General features: G+C 38.9%; 1 long non-coding RNA gene across 1 annotated transcript in view; it reads left to right on the top strand.

Moving 5' to 3' along the window:
* The first annotated feature begins 3,485 nt into the window (after positions 1–3,485).
* LOC127016018 (uncharacterized) overlaps positions 3,486–7,137 on the top strand; it is a 260,108-nt gene continuing 256,456 nt past the window's right edge. The window contains exon 1 of the long non-coding RNA XR_007766414.1: positions 3,486–3,531. This is a non-coding gene — a long non-coding RNA (uncharacterized LOC127016018). The remainder of the gene's footprint in view (positions 3,532–7,137) is intronic.

Raw genomic sequence — 7,137 nt, 5'->3', positions numbered from 1 at the left:
CTTATTGAAGGTCTCTTTAATGCCCTCTTTCTCTAATACTTATTTATAATTTTCTCAAGATTTTACGGATTAGCTCTAGCACACTTACCTCAGTTAAGATGGAAGTGTGAAGACTGCTATTAATTGTGTGTACTCTAGCCTGTGACTTAGTGACTAATCTTGAAAGTTACTCTAATTTGCCTTGGTGTCCTGTATTCCCAAGCATCCCCCTCAGAATGAGGATTAAAAAGGAGAATGGCAACACCTCATCCTCTCCCCTTCCTTTCTCTCTCCTTCCCAAGATATGCACAAGTACCGTGGTAAAAGTAAAATCTTTACGCTCCTACCTCAATGCAACACACCTCGAGATTTCTGAGTTTGGGAATGTTTATGACAGTCCCTGACATCGCTGTGATTAGACTAACCGTATTCTTTGCCGTCATTTGGTAAACCTCACCCAAAGTTAGTAATTATATGTTTCTTTCAGCACACATACACACCCACACACCCTTAAATTAGCTGGTGTAGATGCTCATTAAATTTTATTGTTACAGTTGAAAAGTCCCTTATATTCATCTGAAAGAGAACAAATATTTCATGCAGAATGTTATAAAATTAGGGTCATGGGTCTCTATGTTAGTCTTCTTCTGTTGTAGGCAATGACACTATATCCCTCCACAAAACCAATGAACAAGCTCCAGCTTAAAGCCAGCAATGTCTTTGCTCCTACTGTTTGTAACGGAAAGGCTAGCACAGAAACTCAATGCTCTGATATTTGGAAAGTATCTCATTTTCAGTCTAAATGTACCCACGGCTAGTATATAACTGTTCATTCACCTGCTAATGTTGTCTTTCATGCAGTTTGATTCTGCTCCTGATGTACATATAGAAAACAACAATATTTTTTTAACTTTCAGACTATGAGGCTAAGCATGTCAAGCTTTCTCAGTCTCCTCTCATAACTTAGGACGCCTATTCTTATTGTAGTAATATTTTTTCAACACCACAATTTGTACTTTTAAAACTGATCCAGCACCTCTCAGGCAATATCATCCTCTTTTTCTGGGGGTGATATTCAGCCTTCCTGTGTGTTGACAGTTTTTAATCATCAAGTAATTTCATTGCCATTCTCCTGCTTTTTGTGCTTGAGTTACCAATGAAAATTTTACATCGGATTGGTTCACAAGACCGAGCCTTGAGAAACCCCACTGTTCATCTCCTTTCTGCCCAATGCTTTGCATTTCAATGCAACCCGCCGTCATCTCTCTTTCTTGTGGAACCTTACTCGGTTAACAGTTCTTTCACTTCTTCCATCTCTCTAGTTAGACTAAGGCTTACGAATAGTTAATCACCTCCCATGTGTCATATCACAAGATTTAGTGAAGCACAGATATATCTAATGTACTGGCATCGTTCTTAAGCCTATCAAAGTTTGTGTTTTAGTATAAGAATCTCTCTGTTGACAGAAAATTGAGACCAGCCAGATAAATGGGTCTACACTTACAGGATACATGTGAAGGTGACTTCAATAATCAGAGTGAGAGAAGAATTTGCTGCTTTCTCAGTTCTCTTTTTTTGTGTGGTTTTTTTTTTTTTTTCCTCCTCCCCCTAATATGTTAAAACAATCTGCTTTCACAGGTAAAGGCACCTGGCTAGAAACTCTACTCTGCCTTACACTTTAATTAATGCAATTAGTTTTCCTGGGTGGGGCCTAATTAATAAGTACTCTGGTCTGCCAGATTATATCTAGCCGCCTAGCAAACACAGCTACCTCTTCAGAGAGCTGCCAAATTCAGGTAAGTTTAAGCAACAAAATGAAAGACGGTTGTTAAAGAGAGAAGAAAGTGTGAGAATGAGTAACGTACAGACTGCTGTGTTGTACCTGTTTTGTGGTTTCTTATTTCTTGTTTTCCACACATGCGTGTAAATCTACTTTCAGAACACTTAGCTTTTTAAAGACAGTATAACTTCAGAGCCATTTGCATTTTTGCTGTAATTTATATTCCCATTGTAACTGTGTTATTCCATAACTTATGTTTGAAAGTAACCGTTGTTGTAAAGAAACTCATGATTTTTCTCAGTTATGGTTGGAATTTTGGTATCACTAACCTTAAGTGTTTGATTTTTCATAAGGCAGCCTAATGATTTTCCTTTGAAGGCCTGTGATCCCTTATTTTAAAGTAACTAGATTTATATTTTATTACAGAACTTGGTTTGTTGGCAGATTTAGTCAAATGTTCTGAGCGTACCTTTGATGGTTGAACAGGATAAAAGAGTTTCATAGCTGTCTTTGTAGAGGATAAAGGGCAGAGGCTCAGCTTCATTTTTATTCATAAAGTTTCAGTGATGAGAAATGAGGTTCTAATCCTGCAACTGGAATGAGCAGAGGGAACCATTTTGCTTGTGGAGTTTCTCACTGAAATCTGTGACCAGTTCAGAGCAATGACAAAAAATGAGCTCCCCCCCCCCCCCCCAGCTTCCCAACTTTCATTCTTTTGATGTTATAGGCAAAACCCTAATGCTTCCCATAATATAGCAGCCTCTGAGTTTGAGGTATGAATGGGGCATTATTAAAGTATAGAATAAATTTTGTTGAATAATAAAACCTGAAAAATCTGGAGAATGTACAGAGATGTGAATGAAAGATTTGTCTGACCTAGGCCTGTGCAACTAGAATCTATATCTCGAGTTTTTTCCCTAATGAAGGTTAAGCAATTGCACATACTTCATGTGCTGCGCAGCTGAATTACCTCTGGAGTAAGAATTACTCTGCACTTAAAGTCTGAAAAATGGCAACATTTGGTAGAAACAGCTTTCACCTTGTATCCTAGTATCACAGTTTTCCACCAGAAATGGGGAAGTGGGATGACTACCTGTGGGTTTCACAGGCAGTCAGAGTATGAATGTTGTGCATTGGTTCTGAGCTGAAAAAAAACCCTCAGGTAGATTTCATCATTTAGGTATTAGTCACTGCATTATTTTACACTCTAACTGTGACCCAGGGAAAATATTCTCACAGCTGGTGAGTATTTTCCAAGGTTTTTGAGTGTAAAGCCCTATGGATTTCCTTGTTCCTCATTTGCAAAACTTACATTGGTCTGCACCGTTTGCATCAAACTTGCATTTTTCTGGAAAAATCCTGCAAAAAATGCAGCTTTAGCAATGAACATTGCTATCTGAATTGGGTTTACGTGGCAAAGTTTTGGCGGGGGTGGTGGGGCAGGGAGGCTGCAGGGTTGGCCTCTGTGAGAGGTCGGGGCTGCTCAGTGCTGAACACAGCTGGTTCCAGCCACCTCTAAAGCGGACCCACCTGAGGACAGAGCTGAGCTCATTAGGGAAAGTGATGGTGCCCCTGTGAAAATGCCTTTATGAAAGGGCAGAAAACACCAGACAGGGAGAGGAGGAGGGAATGCCAAGGTTGGAGGACGTGCTCCATGGTGGAGAAGGCAACCCCGTCTACCCGGAGCGACTGCAGGCAGTGGATAAGCTCGCCCCAGCGCAGGTATTTCCCCAAAGGGACTGCAGCCTGTGGATGAGCCCGCACTGCAAGAGGTACACACCTGGGTTGAAGCTGAGCCTGGGAAAGGGGGTGGAAAGCTGTTTCTCTGAAGTGTATGGATGTTTTTTTCATTTTTGTTTACCTCTACCCATATCAGGATCTAAATATTTATTGTAATTTGCAATACATTAATTTCCCAATTAATTTTTAGTTCATTTAGCCCATGACAGTAACTGGTACGTGATTTCCCTGTCTTTGTCAACCCATGAGCTTTCTTGCTCCTGTTCTTCCTACTTTCTAACCTCGTCCCACCGAAGAAAGAAACCGAGTGACCAAATATAGCTTTGAGCTTTGCTCGAGTTGTGATTGAGGCCAGTTCAATTCTAGGTCCTGCTGGGCAAAAGTGGAGGCATGCTTTTCATCATCCATCTCTGCTAGAGTAACAACTGAGCAGCAGTCTCTTAATAGCACAGTATGCTTCCTCAGTTTAGAACAATGTTTTGAGTTTCCCTGAAGTCACACAAAAAAATATATCCTAGAAATGAAAAGCTATTTCCCATCAGTAGAGAATCAATACACATAAGGGAAAACATAAAAAAGACTGTAAATTTTCAGTAGCTGTGAATAATTACTCACTTCCAATTAACTTGGAAATTATTTCAAAATGAAGCCACAAACTATGACTTCTGTGATAACCGATAAAGCTGCTGTTGTGACTAGGTGACACACAACCTATATGATGTGAACTACTTAATCCAGGTTTGCCTTTACAATAGAGATGATGATATACTTCGTAACATGCAACTTCTTCTTTGACTTCTGATGTAGTCCCTCTGTCAGTTGTTTTGTTGTACTTTGCTAAGGTGACTTTATGGTCTGTATTTTATTACTTGATAGAACATTAATTAGAAAAGGTTAATAAACTTCAGATTAATTCAGTAATTAGTTCATTGAATAGCTTGAACACTTCTACTTGCTGGGGACTTCAATATTGCTAGAGATATTCATGCAGCATTTGTACAATGACTGTTTCTCCGAACTTGAATAAACTTTTATCAAAAGCAAATCTGAGCAAGAAAAATGTCAGTGCTCTGCTATTAACTTGGGACAGGCTTAGTATGTTGCCTCCCTATGCAGTCATGAAATTGGAATGTAAGATAGAGAGGTGAGTCCCAGAATAGAAGGAAGCATGGGGCCACCCTGATGCTTCCTCACCCTATGAAAACTTATGGTCAAAAATGTGCTATTTTTGCTGTGCTTTTAAGAACTGGAAGTTGCTTAGATGCTGAATGTTCTTGGTTTTCTAGCTGTAATTTTTTTTCTTTCTCTGTAATTTCTGTGATGATCAGAGAATTTTATCTACCATCCAGAACTTTCAGGACAAGCTAAAGAAACTCTAGTTGCTTAGCAATTTGAACTGCTTTGTCAGTGTTAACTGTCTTGCTATGACAAGTTTTGTCTGAGATGCCAAATTCAGTCTGATCTTATCTGAAAACGTATCCTTTTCTTCTTCTCCACCACCTCCCCCAAAACACAATTGGCTCAGCCTTGGTTTATCCATTTCTATGTTCCTTTTTACCGCTTGGCATTTGCGAATATATTCATATGTTTCATTTTTGCATGGAGTGTTCTATTCTATTTTCTGTAGTAATTTCATAATTAGTTTCCTCTACCTGAGTTAACTGAAAGTTATTAAGCATATCAAACACTGCAGAACTAGAAACTGTCCAAAATAATGCTGCTGGCTGTATTCCCTCTTGCTGGTAACTGGTTTTTTCATGAAAAAAGAACCAAGGAAAGACTTTAGCTCTTTCTGTTTTCCAAAGAGTTCATAATGACGGGGCTTTTAATATTGGAATGCATTTTCTACTTAAGACTCTTTTGTTTACTATATTCATGACACCATATGCTGTTCAGAAAATCGCTCAGAGGCAAGTGCCTAATAGAGAATGTTTCATCCATTGTCTAGTCTTGACAGATGAGCGTGGCGTTACCTGATCCCTTTGTGGAGACAACCACTTCCAACCTGGTTTGGATTTTGTAGGGACACTGTGCAGACTTACTTAGTACCTCTTTAAGATAAAATACTTTAACGCTCCAAAGTGTAAGGACTGTTCTCCAAGGTGAACACCTTTGCTGCTTGACTGACTTTCCTCAAAGTGGCTGTAGCAGGACTGATAAGGTATTCTTCTCAACAGGGAAAGATTTAGATCTGACTCCTTAGCTTGAGGGGGAAATTGGCTAATACATTAATTCAGTGTTTGGGAGGCCCAGGTTCAAAGAGCCTACTTCTGTCTCTATCTTTAGAGAATCTGGAGGACTGACTTAAGCGTATTGTTTTTGAGATGGAGAGAGAAAGTGAGTGTGCGACTACAAGTAAATTAGTTTCAGCACAACATTGAAACAGCATTCTTTTTTCTTCCCCCTCCGCCCATTTTATTTTTACCTAGCATCATTCCCTAATTGACCGTTTGTCCTTACTGGTTGTATGGGACCAGTTGAGAAGATGATGTGAATACAATTATAAGCTCTGCCCATGGAAGAAATGTTTGTGGAATGATAGTATCAGTGGTATGACATATGAAAAAATTGGGAATCTGACACTTGTCTTGTGCCATAGAGAACCTAAGCACTTGATACAGGGTTGCTGAGTCAAAAAGTCAGGGATAATAATGCATCTTCTGTTCCTAAAAGCTTAAAGTTCCTACAGAAGTATTTAGGAAGCAAGGAGCTGGATTTTTCCCCATGGTGGTTAATCCCTTAGGATACTAGATTTGATTTTTTTGTTTATGTTTTCTTTTCTTTTTTTTCCCCAACTGATCATTTGTACTCAATTTCTTCTCATCCCAAAAGCTAAAATTTCACTTTTGTCCTGTAAGGCAGTAAGTGCTGCTTGAAGAATGCGATAAGTACTTCACACAGTAAAGGGTGATGACAGCATGATGATGATGTTAAACATTTATTTGGGCACATAGTTATTAAGAATTTCACAGGAGAAGGTTAATCTGACTCTAAGCCAATCCTGTAAATCGGGATTAGCATCTCGTAAATTCTTACTGCTATAGTCATATGGCAGTTGCATCCAAACTGGGCACCCAAGGGAAAAAGTTTAGTCTTGTGATACCTGAAAGACCCTCAAACTGAGTTCACCTTTCTGAAAATTTCTGAAATACTTCTGAAGTACTGTTTCTGCAGGTGGGGCACACTGCCATGAGTCTCCTGTTGGATAAATAAAACTAAGACTTCTCCAACCACAGAATGTAGTGTGGTGTTACTATCTGGGCCACAAGCAGAGGATTCCTCCAAAATACTTATTTTAAAAAATAAAACAAGAAGTCAAATACTCTGAGTTGGAGAAAAAAATAATTGCCTGTGCAAAATTACATTTGGAAATCAGATTTGTTGGGAACTTGTTAGTTCTTAAGAAGGATGTGCCAATTAATTTTCTTTTAAGAAGAAGAAACTTGCCCTTTCTTGGAATTAAGCAAATCCTTCCTGCAGCTTTTCTTCATCAACTAAAACCTCTCTGATTTGACCTCATATCTCGCCATAAATAACAGAGAAGAGGGTTCAGTGAGTCAGAGAATGACTTTATGAATGTGCATTTCTGTTTGATCATCCTATTTTATCAGACTACCATTAAAAACAAAACAATAAAA

Source organism: Gymnogyps californianus, chromosome 4, assembly GCF_018139145.2.
Source record: "Gymnogyps californianus isolate 813 chromosome 4, ASM1813914v2, whole genome shotgun sequence".
Lineage (NCBI taxonomy): Eukaryota > Metazoa > Chordata > Aves > Accipitriformes > Cathartidae > Gymnogyps > Gymnogyps californianus.
This window is presented reverse-complemented; position numbering and strand designations above follow the sequence as displayed.